Source organism: Helianthus annuus, chromosome 12 (genome assembly GCF_002127325.2).
Source record: "Helianthus annuus cultivar XRQ/B chromosome 12, HanXRQr2.0-SUNRISE, whole genome shotgun sequence".
NCBI classification, from domain to species: domain Eukaryota; kingdom Viridiplantae; phylum Streptophyta; class Magnoliopsida; order Asterales; family Asteraceae; genus Helianthus; species Helianthus annuus.
The window spans coordinates 251,043-274,008 of record NC_035444.2 but is presented as its reverse complement, the minus strand read 5'-3'; the positions used below and the strand labels follow the sequence as shown (position 1 = coordinate 274,008).

Genomic DNA, 22,966 nt, shown 5'->3' with positions numbered 1-22,966 from the left:
AATTTTACCCTACAGGTTTTCATTTTTTGAAATCTATCCCAAACATTATCTAGAGATACTAAACACTCCATAAGTTCATTACATTCTTACTCATGGTTCCTATCATATATAAATCGCTCCATAAGTTTATAAAACAACATTAAAAACTTAAATAAAATAAACAATCATGTTCAACCATAGTCCATAATTTTCAATTTTATTTTTAAAGATTCAAGCCCTGGTATTAAATGTTGATTACTTGTAACTTATCATTTAAACAAACAAAGCTATAAATAAAACAACAATATTATTTAACTACCAAAATCATTTAACTACAAGTCTAGAACAACCAAAAAACATAAAAAATCAAACCCTTATACGTCTATATTTTCTCCTAATCATCACATAAAAGAACAAAATAAAAAACCATACTAGTTCTATATCGGAGTTCTAGCGTAATATGGGTCGGTTTTGCCGAAATTTTGGTTTTTCCGGCAAAAAAAGTCGTCCAATCGTGAGCAGTGGCGTCAAGTCGCTAGGAGTTTTTTTTGGGCAGGATTTGGAATTGGAATGGGTGGATGGGTTTGGGTTATTTTATTTAATTCAAATTTCTTTGGGTTGGATTTGGGCTTGGCGTAATAAAAATATATATATATTAGATTAGGCTTTGATTGGGTTAAATAATTAAGTGAATAAGTGGCTAAAGAATAATTATATAAATTGTGTTATATACTTGTATATTAAATAATAATCAGTGTTTAATTTTTTTTATAAATTCATAATATTTTTTCTCTAAGTGGGGCGGTTGAAAATTTTCAAGGGGTGCGGTCGAAATTTCCGCGAAAAATAACACTAGAAAAAATTTATTCCAAGGGGTGCGCTCGCCCAGCCACGCATTAGGATGGGTACGTGTTACATACCAAACAAGAGAACTCGTCCCAAAAGACTAGTCTAGTGGGTGAAAGAGCCTATTTGGTATATAAACCCCACATTGGTTGCCTATAGAACTGGTGTGGGACAAGTCTCATACCTTGCAATGATATTAGTCTATAACAATCGACCCTCCTTAAGGGCCAATGTCCTCGTTGGTCACGGCTGTCTCTTTCCAGGTCACCACTCCATGGGCCACCACTCTCCGAGGCTCGTTGGTCACACCTGGCTCTCTCCAGGCCACCACTCCGAGTTCTGGCTCTGATACCAATGTTACATACCAAACGTGAGAACTCAACCCTAAAGACTAGTCTGGTGAGTGAGAGAGTCCATTTGGTATATAAACCCCACATCAGTTGCCCATACAACTGATGTGGGACAAGTCCCATACCTTGCAATGGTATTAGTCCATAACAGTACGCTCTTGATTGAGAGCAACATTTTACGACTTGATATCGCTAGTCAACAAGGCTTTTCACCTTTGGTGTAAGGGGGTAGGGGTGCTTCACTTTCCATCACTCCCCACACCCAATCATGTTCCGCCACGTTATCGAACTTGGTTCTATCACTAGTGATGGATTTTAGTGGGGGTGCCCATCACTCACTACACCCAACAATTTCCCTCACATTCTGCAACTTGTCACGCGTCATGGCCACCATGAGTAATGAATTCAACGAGTGATGGAATTGGGAGGCGACAGTGTTCCACGTTACTCCACGAGTGATGAAAGCTCCATAATGTGGCGCCCCAACCCCCTAAGTGAAAGTTTATTTGATGTTACCATAAGAAGCTGACCACATCTTTTATATGACCACATCTTTTATAAAGGAGTTTTTCTTCTTTTTCTTTTTTTTAGAGTTAATTGCCAAAATCGCCCTGAGGTTTGGGTATGTTTTCCATTTTCGTCCAAAATTATTTTTTTTACCAAATAGCCTCCCACGTTTGTAACTTTTTGTCATTTTCATCCAAACGTCTGATTGGGTTAGAAACAACCGTTTGATGAGGGTTTTTTTTTTTTTTTTTTGAAATTTCACAAGTATAGGCTTGAAATGTAATTTCTTTTTAAACCTAAAACCATCTGCTTTCTCTCTCTACAACCTTCAAAACAAACCATCAACTACCACTCACACCGTTACTCACCTCCACCGTGTAATGCTCATTGTTTTGTGTATTTTTGCTTGTGATTTGTAGTTTGGAGGGCTTTTGGTAACCGGAATGTCACCTTCTAAGCTTGATGAACAAGTTCGAGATATCATGTTCAGAATCAGAAGAAAAAGGCTAAATCAACACGTGAAATTCGTAAAAACTTTCAGCCGTTGATGAGTTCGCTGGCGACAAATCCGGTGGAGGAACTCATCTCTGCTGTGATACAACTAGTGACCTGCTTCGTTCAACAAATTTTCGCCTGCTAAAGGTCGTCGTCATCACTTGCGCGGTCAAACAACCTACATCGACACTACACGGTTCGCCAGAATTTAAAACAGAAACTATATGATTTGAATCGGCACCGCACGGTTCGTCGGAAATCAAAACGGAAACTCTATGTTTTGAATCCACCGCACGGTTCGTCGGAAATTAGAATGGAAACTTTATGATTTGAATCGGAATCTCTGTAATGAGTGTTAGATCTAAAGCCATCTTTATTACGAGTGTTAGATTTAAGCAGGTCTAAACAAATTTTCATTAATTATTAATATGATCAAGTTGAATTATAAACGGTGTCTATTCATGGCTTATTTAAGCCTTCAAGCTATGAACAAGGAGTATCGACAATGGATATTAGTTAAGTATTTTATTTTTGGAAAATTGGTATTTAATAAACCAACCTTTGCCCAGTTGGTAAATAATAATCCAACTTACAGAATTGGTATATAATAATCCTACCTATCAATATGTTGGTACTCAATGAACCTCCGTTAGTTTTTTTTAACTGAAGTTAGTTTTTAAGTTTTATTTATTACACAAACAGTCCTTGTAGTTGTAATTTACTAGTTTTAACTATGAGTTAATAGCCAAAATGGTCCCTGAGGTTAATAGCCACAGCACCGCCACCGCCACCACCGCCACCACCACCGCCACCACCACCACCGCCACAGCACCACCACCACCACCGCCACAGCACCACCACCACCACCGCCACCACCACCACCACCGCACCGCCACCACCACCACCACCATCGCCACCAACACCACCACCACCACCCACCACAGCACCGCCACCACCACCACCGCACCGCCACCACCACCACCGCACCGCCACCACCACCATCTCTGTCTTTGATCATCGACGCCTAAGGGGTTTGAATTCAGATGCAGCAACAGACGATGACTGACCAAAAACATCACAGATCCAACAGCTCTAGCGACGGTGGTGGTGGTGGTGGCGGTGCGGTGGTGGTGGTGGTGGCGGTGCGGTGGTGGTGGTGGTGATGTGGCGATGGTTACGGTGGTGGAGGTGCTGTGGCGATGGTGGTGGTGGTGGTGGCGGTGCGGTGGTGGCGGTGCTGTGGCGGGGGTGGTGGTGGCGGTGGTGGTGGTGGTGGTGGCGGTGCTGTGGCTATTAACCTCAAGGACCATTTTGGCTATTAACTCATAGTTAAAACTAGTAAATTACAACTACAGGGACTGTTTGTGTAATAAATAAAACTTAAAAACTAACTTAAGTTAAAAAAAAACTAACGGAGGTTCATTGAGTACCAACATATTGATAGGTAGAATTATTATATACCAATTCTGTAGGTTGGATTATTATTTACCAACTGGGCAAAGGTTGGTTTATTAAATACCAATTTTCCTTTATTTTTTGTCCACAATTGTTTTATATAATTCTACAATTTGTTTTACATGTAAATCTTTACTTTTATAAAGTTAGAGGTTAAAAAGAAATTACATTTCAGGCCCTGTACTTGTGAAATTTAAAAAAAAAAAACTCATCAAACGGTTGTTTCTAACCCAGTCAGGCATTTGAATGAAAATGGCAAAAAGTTACAAACGTTGGGGGCTATTTGGTACAAAAAAGTCATTTTAGACGAAAATGACAAATATGTCCAAACCTCATTACGATTTTCACAATTAACTCTTTTTTTAACATTATATGTCCTCATAGCACATATTTTTCTTTCAATCGTTTCATATTAAGTTGATAGTTTAATTCATAAAAACATAGTAAGATAGGATAATACTCCCAAGTATGATTAATTTCAGGTATGAACATAAGATTGTATTTAGTGTCTACATAATATACTTTTATAATAAATGGACACTAGCCTAGCCACATGTATATTAAACAAAAGAAAAAAAAACATATTAAAAGAGAGACGTAGATGTAGATGTAGACGTACACGTCAACAGTTATTAATAAAATTCAATGTCTATTATTGATATTTGAATAAAAATAATAGCCAATGGTTTAGATGGGGGATCGGTAATGACACCTGTAGGTTTTTTAAAGGATGTGGGCCAAACTACACATTTTTCTAGAAAGGTACATTTACACATAAAGTGACAAAAGGCATTTCCTAAGGGTGAGCGGGGCACTCCCCTCACCCAATCAGGTTATGCCACATCAACTCCTCTCTTAAACTCCGCTCGCATCCCAATTTGATGACGGCACTCCCCTCTTAGAAGAATTGTCTTTTTATTCAAAAAAAAAAAAGAAAAAAAAATGTTGATTGGTTGCTACAAGCATGGGCCCACCGACCCCCCTCCCCGCACCCACTCCCCTCTTCGGTGTCTTCTCCCCGATTCCTCTCCCCGCACCACCTTCCCGCACCGATGGCGGCGGTGTTCCCGAGCGGTGAATGGGGTCACCGATCCCCCTTCCCGCTGGTGCCCTGCTCACCCTAAGAGGGGAGTCCCATCTCTTACGCACCACCAATCAGCATATGTCACGTCAACTCCCCTCTTAAACTCCCCTAACACCCCAATTTGATGGCGGCACTCCCCTCTTAGGGGACTTGTGTTTTTTTTTTTTTGTTTGTTGTAAAAAAAAAAATATTAATAAAAATAAATTAAATAAAAGACATTTCATTAAATTAAAAAAAATTACATTCAAACTAGAAAAATAAAAATTACATTCAAACTAGAAAAATATAAAAACAAACTACTCGTCGTCGGAACTCACTTTAAGGTGAGGTAGATCTAAACTTCCGAGATGCTCAACGAGATCGTGTTTTAGTCTCCAATGCGTTTCTTCGTCAATGAGCTCGCTATAAGCTGTATCATCGAAGACGGGTTCGACTGGTGGATCTTGAATATATACCGGTGCTATCGCCCTTCCGTCGTCTTTTATAATCATGTTATGTAAAATAAGGCACGTATACACGATGGACCTTATCTTTTTCACCATTTTCGAATGCATTGGACGATTTAGTATTCCCCACTTCGCCTTTAACACACCAAACGCCCGTTCCACATCTTTTCTTGCGGCCTCGTGTTGCCTCTTAAACTTTTTTTCATTCGGGATGTGAGGATATGGAAAAGACTTTACAAACACGGACCAGTTAGGGTAGATCCCATCAGTAAGATAATACCCAGCAATCAAAATGGTTTATGGTGCAACCAACAATCGTCTGTTTTATTAAATTGATCATAGATTACATCCACGGGCAGAACTGCTAAGGTGGGTACGGAGTCTCATGAATACACTGAATTTTCACGAGTATATAGAAATGTATGTACGTGTTTTTTCGATCTGGACAGTGACTCCATTCTGGAATATTTTGAAGGATAAGTTGCAAGTTTAGTAGAGGATTACGAAAAATGCAAGTGGCAATTGTTCTTTGATCTCATCGGAGGTATGAATGGAGGCACTTAGCTGATGATTTTTCTCCATGTCATAAAAGCATCACAAGTGCATTGCATTGCATTGCATTGGGTTTGGAATAAAGATAAAAACATAAAAGGTTGTTGATAGCCTTGTGCCTTATAGGGAACTAAGAGCAGCGACCTTGTTACTTGCGTGGCTCAGTCCAACCCCACGGACCACGCCTCGCGATGAAGTTGATGTCTGTCTGAAAGTCCGCAATCCCCACTCCAAGAAGGACTTGGTCTACAAGTATTTAAATGGGGCCCATTACCATAGTACCATTAATATTTATAAAAAAAAAATACTACCTTTCATTAACGGCTATGAAAATTAAATAAATTTTTTTTTTTTTTAAATTTAAAACCAACCTACACCCACTCTCATTCACTTCCAAACTCAACTACACAGTCTCATTCAACATTCAAACTGTTGAAATGATATGTTTATGGGCTCTCATTCTATTGGGTTCAGCCATATATTTTGGGCCTCTTGTTACTAATTTGTTTCATATTGCTAGTTTGTTGCAACAGTTTTTGATGTGCTGGATATTTTGGAGGGTGTAAAGTGGAAGTATCAGGGGTTGAAATGGGCATCTTCCAATTCTTATGGTTCTTTGTGTAACCTTTCAAGTGCAGCCATATATAAGAGTTCTCTCTCTCATTCGGTTATTAATTCACTACAGAAATCATTATCTTCTATATATTAAATCTAGGGTTTCATTATCCTTCATCTGATTTTGTATGCGTATCAGTCCATATGATGAGTTGATCTCTTTCAAGTTTGGTTGAAGCTACTGAATCGTTTTGGAGTCACTGTGCATCAGAGTTTCTACAAGTCTTTCAGGAGATTAGTTCTTTCTACTCTGTTATTTATTTGTATCCTTTGTATTGTAGTTGTTGTTGTTAGATCTTTGATAGATCTGGTGATCGATTGTGATCATTGTTCCTGAACATCTGATTGTTTGTATCAGATGTTTATTGTTCTGTATTCTGTTAACAGATCTTACTATTTGTAAGATCTAGGGTTTTGGGGGGTGTTTTTCGGTTTGGGTAAATAATAAAGTTTTGTCACCGTTTTTGTTGCTTCTTTGTTGTTCAGTATTGATTGAATGTTTGGATTGTTGTTTTCTCATACCATTTTTGACATGGTATCAGAGCCTAGGCTCCGATCTATGGTCGATATTGATTCTGGTGTTCTTCCGCTGTAATTTTTTGACGATTTTTTTTTGGTTTGTAGATCTGAATCCCTTGGTTGCTTATTCTCTATTTCTTGACAGTTTTTTTTTGTGTTCATTGTGAGCTCTTGCATGATACTTTTCTTTTTAATGATTACGGCAGTTATTGTGTTGTTAATCTGCAGCTAGAGTTGTGAGAGTTTTTTTTCTTTGTATTTGGTTCATAGATCTGTTGATCTTAAGTGTTGATTGTCAAGGTTTTGAGTATATAGGATAGTTTCTCGTTATTGGTCTTTAAGTTTAAGAGATTTAAGTGCTACGGATTAGGGTCTTGTATTTTGTGTTCTCGTGTTTTGGGTCTGAATCTATTTTTTTATTAAGTGTTGTTCTGTTTTGATCCTTTGCTTGAAGTGTGCAGATTGGATTTGGTTAGATCTATTTGATTATTGACTGTAGCTAATCTGATCTTTTGTTTGGAGTTAGGATTTCTGTTCTTAGAAACCGGTTGGGTTATTGTACGTGTGATACTGAAGTTGTAACCCTAAGATCAAGGGTTTGGTGTGCGGCTGAAGGTTTGTTGCGGTTAAAAGTGCTGTGAAGACTCTGCGTTGGTCTTTATAATCGCTTGTTGATTATAGGGCAAACTGACCAGAGGTTGGTATATTTCTTGCTGATCTGTGATATTGTAATCCTAGAAGATTACATACTCAGATTCTTTTGAAGGAAGTTATAAGCACCCACTGTAAGATCGTTCCTACCCTCTCCTTTTGTTCCTGTTGTTGATTAGTTGAAGTCGGGGTAGTGAGGACTGGCATTATTATTTGTTGGTTATAGTTGATTATATAACTATTCTGTGTTTCTTGTGGTTTTTTTCTTTTGTTATGTGTCTTAGGTTTTGGCTCCTGTATTAAGACCTGTCCAGGCACTATAAGTGATGAACCTGGAATCTGGAAACTGATACAGCTTCGCCTTAGTTTTTTTACATCTAGTTGATTATTGTCTGTTAGAGGTTTTTTGTTTCTTGGCTGTCTTTATTTCTTGTCTTAGTTTTACAGTTTTTTACATGTTAATATTTGTAAAAAGGTGTTTGTCATATGGGTTGTGTGTGAGTGTTCCCTCTGTTTGTGTGGTTTGTGGTAAAGAGGTTGTTTAAAATTCTTTCATTATATGACTATTGAAATTGCTGAATGGAACTTTGTTTTAATATCATAAAAGGTTTATAACAGAGTTTTATTTTTAAATTTAATGGTCATCTAGGGTCTTAAAATTGTGTTATAAGAGCTGTGTTTTTTTTGCATGATTGGTCGCTTGATTTTCATGATAGAGGCTGTTGTCTAAGTAAAAAATTGGTTCCTAACTCTGTCATACGTTGTCTAGTCTATAAGTTTGTCTTTGATTGTTGAATCATGTGGTTCATTGTATTGGTTCAAGATAGTTTCTTGTTTGTTATTATGGCCGTGTTTGTGGGATATTAAGTCACTTGTTTTTTTGTATGTTATTATTTGTTTAGGCTGTAATTGTTGTTTGGTATAGAAGTGTGTACTTCTTGTTGTTATTGATCTTGGTTCTTGAATCTTGTTTCTCTCTATAACTTGTTGCTTCTCTGTACTCATCATAGACTTGGATTTTTTTTTAGTTAGAATTCTGTTTATTTTGAGTAGAGTTGCTCTGTATCATGTTAGAGATTCGTATCGTTTGTTCCCGGGAGTATCTACTGTTTCTTGGATTTGCTTGATTCTTGTAGATTTTGTATAGGTTATCGTGCAGTAATCAGTAGGGTTGTCTTGTGAGAGTTTATTGCTGCTTCTAGTTAAAGTTGGTTATTGTTGGTTGATACTCATGTTTACAAGTCTTGTCTTTGTCATGAAAGTAGTGTGATTTTATGTTTTTCAGATGTGTCTGACTATAATATGCTTGATCTGGTTCATATATGGTGTTGTCTACATTTTCCACAAGATGTAGTATCATTTATACAAATGAACTTCATTGTCTTGGTAAGATAAAGTGTTTTTTAAGGAACAAGTGTGTAACTAGGATCCTGTCTATTGATTATGTTGTTCTGAAGTCAGGTTTGTTTGAATTGTTTTTTTTTGGGTATGCTAAATAAGATTAGCATATGTTATGTGTGGTTCAAACTTCAATTTTTTTTGGAATATTCAATAAATTTTTACGTGTTTTCTTGTTTTTATTGAACCTTGTGTCTATATGTCTTGATAATAGAATGTTGTATGTTCATTGTATGGTTCAGTATTTTCAGTCATGTTTAATAGGTTGTTTCTCATGAAAAATTCTATTTCTGTGGTTATATGGTCTTCTACTTTCATTAAGTTTAAACCTGGAAATGTTGTTGGTTTGTTCAAGGTTATACTGGATATTATGAGCTTAGTTATGTGTTCTATGTATACTGAGCTTTGTTCTTGATTAAAGTTGCTAGTTGTGATAATCTCAAGATTTTAATATTGTTCTCTAACCTCTGTCTTGAGTTATGCAATTCATCTTGTCTCGAACTATGGTAAAATGTTTTTCCGACTATAACTGTTTTTTGATGGTTCTTAGTTCTTTAAAACCGCATCAGGATGGTTTGTTTGACCGTGTCTTCATGATCTTGAATGTTTTTACAGCCTTGTATCTTTTCTCGTGTGTGAGATGTTTTTTTATTGTAAAGTCATGTGACATTATTTCTAAAGAGTTGGTTTTGGCTGTTATGTGTATGTGTCTGATTTGGATCATGTGATCCTCAGTTAAATCAGGTTTGTTGTTGGGTCTTGTGATTCAATCGTAATGGTGTAGATGTTTTCTTTGTTCTGAATCGTGTGATTCAACTTTGTTGTTTGGACCGTTGTAGTGTTTTCTGAATATAGTCCGTATGTCTTATTGTTTTAGTGTGGTATGATTAGTCGAACCTTGTGGTTTGAGTGTTCTTTAATCTGTTGATCTGTCAAGATTGTTCTTGATGTCTATGTCTGCCTTGCTTGAGGTCTATATGTTGAGAATCTTTGTCTTGAATGCTGTTAAAATGTCTTTGGTTTGCAGTCACTATGTCTGCTTGTCTATAGTTTTGTTTGTATGGTTAGTTGAGCTGTGTGGTTCATGTTTAACCAAAGTTTTGACAAGATTATTTTGTATATGTGACAGCCTTGTATGTTTTCTCTTGTGAGAAATATTGTTCTGGTTGCAAATTGTATAACTTTGTGATTAATCAGGATTTGTATGGCTGTGTCTTATAGTCTTGTGTATGTCTTGATATTCTCAGTCTTGTTACTTGTATGTATGTGATGTTAGCCTTGTATATTTCTCTTATGTAAGAGATATTTTTTGTTGGTTATAAAAGCATGTGACTGTGCATTTTGCCAGAGTTTGTGTAGGCTATCATTGTTGTCTAGTGTTCTTAGTTAGAACTGTTTCTCTGTCTTGTTGACTGTTTTTTATAGAGAATTCTTTGATTTGTTGTTAGTGTTTGTGTTTTCTTCAAAGGATCTCTTGTCTCGTATTGTAATTGTCTGGATTCCTTGTATATCTGAGTTGAAATATTGTTTCTTGAAATTCTATTTTCTTGGTTTATTTCTCTAGGTTGTTGTGAATATGACTGTTACAGGGTGGATCAGTTAGTATTCTGTGTTATATAGTTCTTTGATAAAAACTTGCTGATAACTTTGTTTTACCTGTTAAAGCTTAGTAAAAATATCATATCAATTTGTATGTATCCTAATTTCATGAGAGGTCTTCTCACTTTGAAATAAATATGCATATTCTGTGAAAAGGTTTTTTGCTAGTATTATTGAACTTGAAAAGGTTCATATAGATGTTCAGGTTGCGTAGAAAGTGAGTGTTAACTGATGAAAGGAAGTTGGTATTTTTAGACGTGTTTGCCACCTGGATGAAGGGGGCATGTTAAAAATGTTGTAAATGATATTTTCAGGCTGTCATTCAGGTTGCAAAATGGGTATTATTAACATGTATAGTATATGAATGTTGGGTATGTTTGATTTATTTAGACCCAATTGAATGAAGGGGGAATGTTGAAATGATATGTTTATGGGCTCTCATTCTATTGGGTTCAGCCATATATTTTGGGCCTCTTGTTACTAATTTGTTTCATATTGCTAGTTTGTTGCAACAGTTTTTGATGTGCTGGATATTTTGGAGGGTGTAAAGTGGAAGTATCAGGGGTTGAAATGGGCATCTTCCAATTCTTATGGTTCTTTGTGTAACCTTTCAAGTGCAGCCATATATAAGAGTTCTCTCTCTCATTCGGTTATTAATTCACTACAGAAATCATTATCTTCTATATATTAAATCTAGGGTTTCATTATCCTTCATCTGATTTTGTATGCGTATCAGTCCATATGATGAGTTGATCTCTTTCAAGTTTGGTTGAAGCTACTGAATCGTTTTGGAGTCACTGTGCATCAGAGTTTCTACAAGTCTTTCAGGAGATTAGTTCTTTCTACTCTGTTATTTATTTGTATCCTTTGTATTGTAGTTGTTGTTGTTAGATCTTTGATAGATCTGGTGATCGATTGTGATCATTGTTCCTGAACATCTGATTGTTTGTATCAGATGTTTATTGTTCTGTATTCTGTTAACAGATCTTACTATTTGTAAGATCTAGGGTTTTGGGGGGTGTTTTTCGGTTTGGGTAAATAATAAAGTTTTGTCACCGTTTTTGTTGCTTCTTTGTTGTTCAGTATTGATTGAATGTTTGGATTGTTGTTTTCTCATACCATTTTTGACACAAACAATTTCACTCTAAATCTCACCTTTTAAGAGCATTCTAATTCTTACATCATGGATGATGAAATTCCATTCCATTCCAATAATTGTTAAATGATGGCACACCTCCCAAATGTTTCAAATTTCAATCTCGGTTAGCTACACAACCCGGTACCAAAACATGTGAATTTGCAAAAGTCAATTGTGATAACCTTGTTCAAGTCCGCGCTTGAAATCCAGTGATTGCAGATGAGATTTCAAAATTCATTTGAAATCCGGAGAGAATTACTTTTCTATTGAGCTAGTTTTGAATCAAATAATTAATTTTTAAAAACATGGGCCGAGGCTAAGTTGTTTTCATCATCATACAAAGGTGAATTCTTAGTCGCTCAATCTAAAGAATTCATTAACGCCAACACAGATAAGGCTGACGAGTTCATCTTTAGCTTCAATGGCGAAGTATAGAAGGGGCGGGGAGGGGCGCCCGACCCCCCCGAACTTTTCGCTCAGTTATAACAACCCTCGGTAAAACCGACATCCTCATAATATTTCTGATACCCTAATATATATTGTAAATATATCAACTTGTCTTTATATGCACCCCGTATGTGAAAACCGAGCCCCAAGATAGATTATACTATATAAAATAAATAAAAAACAATAATTATTAAGTCGAGGCGGGCCGCGTAGGGCCTCACCTCAAGTCCATGCGGGCCGCGCGAGTAGTAACCAGGATTTGCCAAAACCCTAAGCCCAAGCGGGCCGCGTACATGGTGGATTAAGTCCATGCGGGCCGCGAGTGTCCGGAATTGTGGCGTGACCCGGAGCGGCCACGTGTCCAACTCGTGTCGAACCTATAAGATGACCCGGATCAGCTAAGCCTAGGCCCTAGGCCATGCGGGCCGCGTAGAACCAGGCCCAAACTCCACGCGGGCCGCGTGGGGACGCGATTTCAGCAATATAAATAGGAGGCATCGGGCCTTCAGTCTGCTCGCTCAAATCTTTTCTTTCTTTCTTAATTTCTGAAGTAGTATACACTATAGCCGGGCATTATACCCCCTAAAATAGCGAGGTTCTGCTACGATGTAAGTATTATAACCCCTGGAGACGTATTAGATACGCTGCCCGATTGATCTAGGGTTCCGTAACGGCTGTCGTGGTTCTGCCCGACGTAGTCGTTGGAATGCCGTCTCGGGGAGGGTATTACTAATGTTAAAATGGGTTATTATACTAACACACGTGCATTTGTGTAATTTATAGATTATCTCCAGGAAACCCTTACGAAAAACCTAAAACAGCAATGTGAGTGATCCTTCTTTTTATGTACTCATTTTTGTGAGTAATCTTCTTTTTGTTAACTGTTTTTACAAAACCTTAAATACCTTTTCATGCAAATGACAGTTATTGAGTATTTGTAAAGAATACAATTATAGTGGGTATGTTGGGGTTTTGTATACAAAATTGGTTACTGGCGTGGTAACATCCCATAAGTTGAGTATGACCGTACCACTGATGTTAATTGTGATGTCTTGGATACAAATGTAATTGCGGATGTGCCCTCAATACTGCAAATTGGTTTTTACTCAAACTTGATTAAACTGGGATTCACTCACCAGTATTTCCCACTGACAAAATGTTTTTAAAACGCGTTTCAGGTAACAAAATGTGAAAGCCAAATAGAAGCCAGCTGGACAGCACTGAAGGCGTGGAAAAGTGGCAATAAAGTTACCTAAGAATAAAATGGATGTTTTTATTCAAATAAATAGGATGTATTCCTATGAAACGTGTGTATTGAAAACTTGGGTTTTCACCCATATGTTTAATGTTATAAACATGGTGGTTTACTCTGATTAAAATATTTCCTAACTACGATCCTGATGAAAATTTCCGCTGCCAAATTGAATAAATAAATGTGATACCACCAAAACTGGTTCACGGCCGCCCGTTTCCGGGAGATAGGGATCGGGGGCTGTGACAGAAGGTGGTATCAGAGCTATGCCACTGATTCAGCCACAGAAGTGTTCTGCTGACATCAAAATTCAAAGTGTTAGGAAATAAATTATGGAAATACGTGTATAATTGTATTTCTTGCTATGTGTTATCTGACTATTTGTTAGTTTACAGTATGAGTGACCAAGGACCTTCTGACGCCTATCGTCAACTGTCTGGTTCGCCTAGGAGCGAAGGCACCTCCTCTTCTCAGCCTGCCCTTTCAGGGTATTCTGCTGACACAGAAGAAGGGATCTTTGTGTTTAAGGCTCAGTCTGAAGAGCCATTTCCTCAGAAAAAGAGGGGATGGTTCAGTAGGGGAGCGCACGAGCGTAGGAAAAGAATGAAAAAGTTGCAGGAACAGCGAGTGTTAGCCGCAGCAAAAAGAGAAACTGATGCTTATAATCAGGATATGCTCAATAGGGGTATCGCTAATATCCATATTTTAGCAACCACTGCTGCTGACCCAAACCTGGAACAAATGCTAGCACCACAACCACAAAATCCTGATCAACCCATGGAAATAGAAAACCAGATAGAAATGCCTGATTTCAACCCGGAGGAGATACCTAGGGTACCTGCACCTGATCCTTTAGACCCAAACAATTACGACCCCTGGTGGGACGATGTTAGGGACTACGTGCAACAAAACCCAATTCAGGAAAATGTGCCAATACCCAACTTAGGAGCTTACCCAGGGTTAGATCCTCAAGATCCCTACAACATTAGTGATGCATATGTTAGGGAAATTTTAGAAAATCCATACCCGTACCAAGCCCCTATGCCTCCGTATCAGGAACCCGTACCTCAGTTTCCAAACCCAGTCCTAGAACCTGCACCCCCAATGAGTGCAGAAAATGTCCAGGAACTTAGGACTTTTGGGGAAGAAATTTTAGAAAGCAGTGATCGTATGCGACAGGTGGGAGAACGCCTCGTATGGAAATACGATGAGCGTAATATGGATTTTTGGATGAATCCATATCAGTGAAGGTGATGGTAGAAACAGTAATAATAATAATAATAAAATAATATATGTGTGTATGTGTTAGAAAAAAAAAAAAACTACGGATGCATACTATTAGTATTGTAGCTTTACATTTCAGTCGGTACTGTAATTTTTATTTCTGTACTGGTGTGTATTGATGCATACTATATAAATAGAGTAAAAGTCGCAATGCTCGACGTTTTTGGGTAAACGTGCGTGTTATGTGATTGGATATATTCAAATATTAATTGTGATATTAATATTTGGTAAATGTCTAAAATTCAGATGGCCGACGCGGGAAATCAAGAAAATCTGAATAACGATAACCAGAGTAACATTAACGTGGTTAATGAGAATTCGGACAATAATAACAACGGAAACCAAATGGATAATAGTGTCGTTCAGCATATTGTGGCACAAGGAATTATAGATGCGATGCCATTTATTATTCAAACAGTTCAGGAAGCGAATAATAAAAGTAAGCATAGCAGTAAGCGACCAACTGAACCAGAAAACAGCGTGAACAATGGACCCATATTTCAAGCGCCCGTTCCCAAAAGAAGAAGAACCATGCCACATGGTTGTTCTTACAAGGAATTCTGGTCCTGCAAACCAATAGAATTCTCGGGCAATGAAGGACCCATTGCAGCTTTACGCTGGATAGAGAAAACTGAGGCAGTTCTGAAAATAAGCAAGTGTGCTGAAGAAGATAAAATACTGTTTGCTTCAAATCTGTTTAAAAATGCAGCCTTAGAATGGTGGAACACTATCCTCCAATCCAGAGGAAGTGATAGGATTTATAATATGGAATGGGGAGAATTCAAGAACATGGTAGAAAGGAAATTCTGCCCTCCCAATGAAAAAGAACAGATAGCAAATAAGTTTCTGAATCTAAGAATGACCGGGGTAGACAGTAAGGGTTACACTACCACATTCTTTGAATATGCTAGGATAGTACCTACCCTTGCATCACCTGAACCAGTGTTAATCTCCCGTTACATCTGGGGATTAATTGGAGAAATTAGACATGTAGTCAAGGCAGCTAGACCCCAAACCATAGAGGAAGCTGTAGAACTAGCTAATACCTTGACAGATGAGTTAATCCGTACTAGAGAAGAAGATCAGAGGAGAAACCTAACCCAAAGACTTACTCAAGAATTCCGTTCTGGGAATTCCAATCGTAGAAATATAGGTTCTACCTCTGCACCCTACTGCAAAGCCTGCAGAAAGAGGCATTCTGGAAGATGCTCTACTTACTGTAATTTTTGCAAGGCCCCAGGACACAAGGAAGAGAATTGCAAGAAGAAATCCAGTAATGGAATGTGTTTCAATTGTGGGGAAAAAGGTCACATTAGGACAAACTGTCCGAAATTGGCTCCAGCTGCAACCAACAAAAATCCTAAAAATGCCAGAGCATTCGTGCTAACTACAGAGGAAGCCAGGATGATTCCAGACGTCATTGCTGGTACGTTTTTAGTTAATGATATTTTTGCTAAAGTATTATTTGACTCTGGTGCAAACCAAAGTTTTATTAATACTTCGTTTTGCAAACTCCTAAATCAATCATTAACTAAACTACCACAAGAATGTCTAGTGGAAACCGCAAATGGAGAAACTGTTAAAATTTCTGAAATCTTGCAGGGAGCAAGAATAGAAATTTTTAATCAAAAATTTATGGCAAATCTTTACCCAATGAATCTGGTAGGATTTGATGTGGTGTTAGGAATGGATTGGTTAATAGCCAATAAAGCCAGTATTTTATGTGATCAAAAGACAATTCAATTAAAATCACCAAGAGGTGAAAAGATCTCAATTAAAGGAGATAAACCTTTTAGATCCACTAAATTCATCTCTGTGATGAAAACTGCAAGTTGTATAAGAAAAGGATCTATAGTGTATTTGATTTCTATAATCACTAACACTAAAGGAAAAGAAGTAAAAGATATCCCAGTGGTATCCCAATTTTCAGATGTCTTTCCAGAAGAATTGCCAGGACTACCGCCAGACAGGGAAGTTGAATTCAGAATTCATCTGTTACCCGGAACAGCACCGATTGCTAAAGCACCTTACCGTTTAGCACCCGCTGAAATGCAAGAACTGAAGAAACAACTAGACGAGTTGTTGGAAAAGGGATTCATACAGCCAAGCTCATCGCCATGGGGAGCGCCGATTTTGTTTGTTAAAAAGAAGGACGGATCAATGCGTATGTGCATTGACTACCGCGAATTGAACAAAGTCACGATTAAGAATCGGTACCCATTACCGAGGATCGATGATTTGTTTGATCAACTTCAAGGAGCTCGATTTTTCTCTAAAATCGATTTAAGATCAGGATATCATCAATTAAAGGTACAGGAAGAGGATATTCCTAAAACCGCATTCAGAACAAGGTATGGTCATTATGAATTTACTGTCATGCCATTTGGTTTAACCAATGCCCCAGCCGCATTTATGGACATGATGAACCGAATATGTAAGCCATATTTGGATAAATTCATAATTGTCTTCATAGATGATATTCTAATTTACTCTAAAAGTAAAGATGAGCATGCAAAGCACTTGCACTTACTTTTAAGTTTATTGAGAAAAGAGAAGCTTTATGCTAAATTTTCAAAGTGTGAATTTTGGTTAGAACAAGTGCAATTTCTCGGACATTTGGTGAATCATGAAGGAATTCATGTAGATCCAACGAAAATCGAGGCAATTACCAAATGGAAAACCCCAGAGTCACCAACTGAAGTTAGAAGTTTCTTAGGATTGGCCGGTTATTATAGAAGATTTATTCGAGATTTTTCTAGAATAGCCATTCCTTTAACTAAATTAACCTGTAAATCTGTTAAGTTTGAATGGGGACCAAAACAAGAAGAAGCCTTTAGAATCCTTAAGCAAAGATTAACCCATGCACCCATACTAGCATTACCAGAAGGAACTGAAGACTTTGTAGTCTTTTGTGACGCTTCTAAATTAGGTTATGGATGCATATTGATGCAACGTCAAAAGGTTATAGCTTATGCATCCAGACAGCTTAAGAGTCATGAAGGAAATTATTCAACCCATGATTTGGAATTAGGAGCTATAATTTTTGCCCTTAAGATTTGGAGACATTATCTTTATGGTAGTAAGTTTACCATATTCACAGATCATAAGAGTTTAAGATATGTTTTCGGGCAAAAAGAGTTGAATATGAGACAGAGACGCTGGATGGAATTGCTTAGTGATTATGATTGTGATATCCAGTATCATGCAGGAAAAGCAAATGTGGTGGCTGATGCTTTAAGTCGAAAATATCACGAAAAACCAAAAAGGGTACGTTCTCTTAAATTAAATCTACAAGTAGATTTAAACAATCAAATTAGAAAAGCACAAGAATTAGTAATCAAGGAAGATACTGAAAAGTTAAAGGGAATGATTAAGGAATTAGAACAAGGAACGGATGGAATTTGGAGGTTCCATAAAAAGAGAATGTGGATACCTAAATTAGGAAATTTACGTCACCGTATATTAGAAGAAGCCCATAAGTCTAAATATACAATGCATCCAGGAAGTGATAAAATGTACCAGGATTTAAGGAAAAATTTCTGGTGGATAGGAATGAAAAAGGACGTAGCAGCTTATGTTTCTAAATGTTTAACTTGCTCGCAAGTTAAAGCTGAACATCAGAAACCCTCAGGATTGTTACAACAATTAGAAATACCAGTTTGGAAATGGGAATGGATAACAATGGATTTTGTTACCAAATTGCCTAAAACAAGGAAAGGTAATGATACAATCTGGGTGATTGTAGATAGATTAACCAAGACAGCTCATTTCTTACCAATGAAGGAAACCTTTAGTATGGAACAATTAGCCAAATTATATGTAAATAAAATTGTTTCATTACATGGCATTCCTTTATCAATTGTTTCTGATAGAGATAGCCGTTTTACTTCTCATTTTTGGTCAAGTTTCCAAAGAGCAATGGGAACCAGGTTAAATCTAAGCACAGCTTATCATCCTCAAACGGACGGACAAAGCGAAAGGACAATTCAGACAATGGAGGACATGCTTAGAGCTTGTGTAATTGATTTTGGAGGTAATTGGGACGAACACTTACCTTTAATAGAATTTTCTTATAATAACAGTTATCACACAAGTATCAATGCTGCACCATTCGAAGCACTTTATGGACGAAAGTGCAGAACCCCAGTCTGTTGGGCAGAAATTGGGGAAAAACAATTATCTGGACCTGAGATAGTACAAGAAACAACTGATAAAATCATTCAAGTCAAGGAACGACTGAAAACAGCACGTGATCGCCAAAAGAGTTATGCTGATAACAGACGCAAACCATTAGAATTTCAAGTGGGAGATAAAGTGTTATTGAAAGTCTCTCCCTGGAAAGGAGTGGTAAGATTCATCAAAAGAGGAAAGCTAAGCCCCAGGTATATTGGACCTTTTGAAATTATTAGAAGAATAGGACCTGTAGCTTATCAGCTACGACTGCCAAAGGAAATGGCAGGAATACATGATGTGTTTCATGTATCCAATCTTAAAAAGTGTCTAGCTGATGAATCACTCGTAGTACCTCTTAAGGATATAGAGGTTAATGAGCAACTCAAGTTTATGGAGAAGCCTCTACAAATTGAAGATAGGAAAGTTAAAAATCTCAAGCATAAGAGATTGGTTCTGGTCAAAGTAAAGTGGGACTCCAAAAGAGGACCTGAGTATACGTGGGAGCTTGAGTCAGAAATGAAAAAGAAATATCCACACTTGTTCCAGTAGATCTCGAGGACGAGCTCTAAAACAAGGTGGGGAGGATATAACAACCCTCGGTAAAACCGACATCCTCATAATATTTCTGATACCCTAATATATATTGTAAATATATCAACTTGTCTTTATATTCACCCCGTATGTGAAAACCGAGCCCCAAGATAGATTATACTATATAAAATAAATAAAAAACAATAATTATTAAGTCGAGGCGGGCCGCGTAGGGCCTCACCTCAAGTCCATGCGGGCCGCGCGAGTAGTAACCAGGATTTGCCAAAACCCTAAGCCCAAGCGGGCCGCGTACATGGTGGATTAAGTCCATGCGGGCCGCGAGTGTCCGGAATTGTGGCGTGACCCGGAGCGGCCACGTGTCCAACTCGTGTCGAACCTATAAGATGACCCGGATCAGCTAAGCCTAGGCCCTAGGCCATGCGGGCCGCGTAGAACCAGGCCCAAACTCCACGCGGGCCGCGTGGGGACGCGATTTCAGCAATATAAATAGGAGGCATCGGGCCTTCAGTCTGCTCGCTCAAATCTTTTCTTTCTTTCTTAATTTCTGAAGTAGTATACACTATAGCCGGGCATTATACCCCCTAAAATAGCGAGGTTCTGCTACGATGTAAGTATTATAACCCCTGGAGACGTATTAGATACGCTGCCCGATTGATCTAGGGTTCCGTAACGGCTGTCGTGGTTCTGCCCGACGTAGTCGTTGGAATGCCGTCTCGGGGAGGGTATTACTAATGTTAAAATGGGTTATTATACTAACACACGTGCATTTGTGTAATTTATAGATTATCTCCAGGAAACCCTTACGAAAAACCTAAAACAGCAATGTGAGTGATCCTTCTTTTTATGTACTCATTTTTGTGAGTAATCTTCTTTTTGTTAACTGTTTTTACAAAACCTTAAATACCTTTTCATGCAAATGACAGTTATTGAGTATTTGTAAAGAATACAATTATAGTGGGTATGTTGGGGTTTTGTATACAAAATTGGTTACTGGCGTGGTAACATCCCATAAGTTGAGTATGACCGTACCACTGATGTTAATTGTGATGTCTTGGATACAAATGTAATTGCGGATGTGCCCTCAATACTGCAAATTGGTTTTTACTCAAACTTGATTAAACTGGGATTCACTCACCAGTATTTCCCACTGACAAAATGTTTTTAAAACGCGTTTCAGGTAACAAAATGTGAAAGCCAAATAGAAGCCAGCTGGACAGCACTGAAGGCTTGGAAAAGTGGCAATAAAGTTACCTAAGAATAAAATGGATGTTTTTATTCAAATAAATAGGATGTATTCCTATGAAACGTGTGTATTGAAAACTTGGGTTTTCACCCATATGTTTAATGTTATAAACATGGTGGTTTACTCTGATTAAAATATTTCCTAACTACGATCCTGATGAAAATTTCCGCTGCCAAATTGAATAAATAAATGTGATACCACCGAAACTGGTTCACGGCCGCCCGTTTCCGGGAGATAGGGATCGGGGGCTGTGACATCAGTAGTGTTATATATGTAGTTTCATATAGAAATTTTTGGGTATATACGTTTTCGACCCCCTTGTTCTATATAAATTTTTTGGTATATACGTTTTCGACCCCCCATCATTCGGGTCAAGCTTCGCCACTGTTTAGCTTAGCAGCATATATAATAGCTACAGCTCAGTTTGTTATTGAACACGAATCCTCAATCAACCCTCATGATATTCAATTCTTCAGTGGAGAATATCATTTAGGATGTTCAAGTTTCTCCCTTTTTTTTATTTCATATTTGTTACAACTTGTTTTGTAAACTTTATTTATTTCAATTACAAAAACTCAATTCGCCTGCCTGCCTGCCTGCAATTCTGCAAATATATTTGGATGATGTATGTATTATATTATTGATGAGCACTGCCAAATGGAAATTAATATTGCCTTTGGTTTCTGCATGCTAGCTAGCGACATTACATTTTTTTTAAATAAACTTCATTAAAAACAAACCTTCGACCCAAATAGGCAAAAGGTCAAATAAAACAAAAACACCCCCGACCCAAGCGGGCAAAAGGCAAAGAAATTACAACATATACAATGGGTATTTACACCACTCCTCCCATCTAATATAATTACAAGATGATCTATTTTTTGCCTAAGCATACACTCTCGATTTTATCTCCCCTATGATATCTTGCCAACTACATTTTTTCCAAATGCACCAACACACAATCATAGCCATCCCGTAAATCATCTTTTCCGCCTTCTTTCCATTCTTAATGACCTTGTGGATGTCAAGAATGTCTTTGAATTCAAAAAATAATAGCGGCGAGATGTTACCCCACGCGCTGAAGCCGACCATACCCAAATAGTGTAGGACATGGGTCACGATAATAATAAAAATTATATAAATAAATATAAAATAAATAGTAAAGATACCCTCTTTACATATTTGGGAAATTATAGTACATGTACCGTGTACAAATCCTTACGAATATAACGTATAATACAACATATGTATTTAAATTGATTCAAACTATGGTCTTCAACAAGAGCTTTAACCGCGTCTTCTTGTTTAGTCTGTTGTGTTTTCAATCCTTTGTGTATGCTTCAACGAGGTCATGAACCACGTCTTCTTGTACATTAATTTCCTACAAAAAGAACAAACAAATGTTGACGGTTGTGGCTGAGGCACGTGTTCAACACGCTTCCCTTAAAACAGATTTCGCGCCTCTACTAAAGACGACGCGTCTGTCTCCCACGGTACAACAGCCGAAGCAGTCTGTACTGCCGGAGAAGGCCACGCGCCCGAGGTTACACCGGGTAAAATCATAATGTTAGAATTTTTGGAAACTAAGAATAGAAATGTAGTTGAATCGTGCAGAGAAACTTATCTCTATATGTTCCCAACATATGGGTCATCAAGTACTTCTTCTCCAAGGACTCTTCATGCATACATCTCTATTTCTTGTATCTAGCCCATTAAAAGAGGCACATAGCCTACTAAGTATGCAAGAGTCATGGGTGGTGAAAAGTCCAACATAATTAGAGACTTAATTTTGCCATAAAATCTCTAATCAATTGTCATAAAAGAAACTCTACTCAAGAATTGTCATCAATACACCACATGAAAAGTTTATTATTCTAATAGAAAATTAAATAAGTGACATAAATAACTCTACTCAAGAGTTTGTCACTATATGTAGAATTTAATATTAATAATCTCACTAAATTTCCATTCATCATATTTAAAAAAAAAATTCCAACAAATAGCCACCTAGCAAGCAGTGAACAGATGCTCCACCGTTTCCTCGGATTCGTCACAAAAAGGGCACATGACCGAGGTAACCTCCACATTCCTTCTTCTTAAATTAATTCTCGTTGGAAGCCTATCCAAATTGCCTCTCCAAGTCATAATATTACATTTTATGGGCACCCAATTGCACAACACAAAATTTGGAGGGCGACAATTGCCTCTATCAATAATCAAAGCCTTTTTGGCCGACTTCACTGTGAAACCATTTTGGCTGTCATCAATCCAATACTAAGCGTCTTTATCGTTGGAGAGTCTCAATAAACTTATAATCTCAATACATTCTGGCTATCATCAATCCCCTCGTCAGCTTGAACCCGGGATAAAGCCTAGATTCG

At 37.7% G+C, this 22,966-nt stretch overlaps 2 long non-coding RNA genes across 2 annotated transcripts; both read left to right on the top strand.

The window, feature by feature from the left end:
- Nucleotides 1–6,143: 6,143 nt before the first annotated feature.
- LOC118484744 lies at nt 6,144–6,801 on the top strand. The gene is made up of 2 exons (XR_004874310.1): nt 6,144–6,364; nt 6,469–6,801. It is a non-coding gene; the product is annotated as an uncharacterized LOC118484744 (long non-coding RNA).
- Nucleotides 6,802–9,097: 2,296 nt separating this feature from the next.
- Nucleotides 9,098–11,565, top strand: LOC118484745. Its single transcript, XR_004874311.1, has 2 exons — nt 9,098–11,128; nt 11,233–11,565. It is a non-coding gene; the product is annotated as an uncharacterized LOC118484745 (long non-coding RNA).
- Nucleotides 11,566–22,966: the final 11,401 nt, after the last annotated feature.